The sequence below is a fragment of the Musa acuminata genome, chromosome BXJ2-1, assembly GCF_036884655.1.
Source record: "Musa acuminata AAA Group cultivar baxijiao chromosome BXJ2-1, Cavendish_Baxijiao_AAA, whole genome shotgun sequence".
Taxonomy (NCBI): domain Eukaryota; kingdom Viridiplantae; phylum Streptophyta; class Magnoliopsida; order Zingiberales; family Musaceae; genus Musa; species Musa acuminata.
In genome coordinates, this window is record NC_088338.1 from 36,624,295 (window position 1) to 36,626,723 (window position 2,429).

Below are 2,429 nucleotides of genomic sequence, written 5' to 3' on the forward strand. Positions count from 1 at the left end.
TTCGGGATGAAATAACATATTTAAAACATCTCTTTCAAAAATCATCAATATCAAATAATATAAATTAACCCTCAATTGACTTGAACTCTAGTTTAATCGATTCAATTAAACTCGATTTACTAGAGCCTAATTGAACTGATCTCTAATCCTTATTTAACTGGTCTGGAACCACCCTAGACTAGTATAATTTAGACTAGATTAAGTTCAATTTAGGTTAAACTAACTTGAATAAGTCAATCAATTCGGAATCACCCTGAATTGATCTAGACTAATCAAGTCTAGTTTAATTCAATCAATATTTGGGCTCAAGTTCAACAATAATATTGGCTAGATTGAGCCAGTCCATCTACTGGTCATGTGCATTATACATGATTGAGCATGCATTACATAAAACTGGCCCAGCCCTAGCCCATGGACTAGTCATAGCATATACCCATTAACAACATAAATGAAAACATAATAATGCATTAAAAGATAGATGAGGAGAAAAGCTTTAATACAAAGAAATAACATTCTCAATTTGACTAGAAATCATAAGACATTAAAAGAGGGACTAGGAGATAAGTTTTAACACAAGGAAATAGCTTTCTAAATTCAAATAAAAATCATGTTTTCAACACATAAAATTTCAACATATTCTAGTCATATTTTAAATCATCCAGAATAATATATTTTAAATTTCAGATCAAAGAATATCAAAAAGGAATTTTAGATAACATATTCTAGTCTAACAAGATTTTAATCCAGATAAGATTAAAGATAAACTGTAATACAGAAAATATATCATATAAAATATATACATTTTTAACATATTTAATTCTACAATAAAAACCTTAATCATGGGTCAAAGAATATTATGAAAACTTTAACTGATTATTTTAATATAAAAAATTTGACATTTAAAGAATTGATACACATTTTTCAAACTATAAAACTTTCAATATTTAAAGAATCAAAATAAAAGCTAAAACTTTTAAGAAAGGTAGGGAAACCTACCTCTTGTCAATAGGGTGTAACTTCTCGTTCTCTTGTCAACAGGGTGTAACTCCTCGTTCCTCCCGCTGCGAGGCTCGACTAGGTGAGGAACGAAGGAGAGAGATCCCTCCCCTTTAAATAGGAGGAGGTGAGCCTATATTAAGGGAAATAAATTTTAATTTTTGTATTTATTTAATATAAATTATTTCCATTTAATATACTACCAAATATGATATCATCATATTTGGAATACTTACTAGTTATTTCCTTAATTCATATCAACAAACAAGGAAGTAGATTAGGATTTTCTTAAATTATAATAACAAGTAAGGAAAGAAAATCAATTCCTAACTTAAATATTTGATGTGATTACAGTTTTTACGAAACTTTAAGAGCTTTCCCATGGTGTAGAAATTGTTGATATGACTTCAGGTTTCTTTTGTTTCCGATTTATCTCCGAAGAGGAGATGATCGATGTTCTCTCAAGCGGACCTTGGTTCAGAGGCGGTTAGTGTTGAATATCAAATTTTGATAATAAAATTAATTGATAAATGATCTAATCCTATATCTACAATAAAGACTTAGTTATCTAGACACTTCTCTATGAAGGACTCAGGGGAAGCATCCTATATCTTGGGGATTTGGATCTTGTTAGAACCCTTGCAGATTCTAAACTTGGGGTTGATCTCTTTAGGGGATCGGCCTCCTTGGAACTCTATAGGGATTCCTCCCTCCAAGTTGCTGCTCAAAAGCTACAGAAAAGATTCATCTATTGCTTAAGAAAAGAGAAGGAATACATGGCTATTTATAGGGCTTCTAAACCCTAACTCCTAATAGGACTCCTACTCAAGACTCCTATTCCCTTACAACTCCTAATTCTTCTCTAAGAAAAAAACCTCCTATATGAATGTCCCTCTCAATTAGGACTCTCCTAGCTAGAGTCCTAACAGATCGGCCCTCTTCAAATCAGCCTTGTCCTCAAGGCTGAGATTTCATGAACTCAGGGAACCGGGTCTTCAGCTCCTCATATGGTTCCCATGTGGCGTCTTCAAGTGGTAAATTATTCCAATACACTAGTACTTCAGTAGAGGGATGTCGGCGACGCATCACGATCCTGCGATCGAGGATGGCTTGTGGTTGAGCTTGAATAACTCCATCCTCAGTGGTGTTGGGCAGTTTGATCTGGGGTGACTCATGTTCTCCCAACTTGGGCTTCAAGCATGACATGTGGAAGACAGGGTGAATTTTGGCATCCTCAAGTAATTTAAGTCTATACGCCACTGCTCCAATACGCTCTATGATCTGATAGGGCCCAAAAAATCGTGGAGATAGCTTCATGGAGGCTCGAGTGTTGATGGAGAGTTGCTTGTATGGTTGTAGGCGAAGATAAACCCAATCTCTTTCGCTTCGTCGTGTGTCGGCTTGCTGCTTCATTCTAGCTTGAGCTTTAGAGA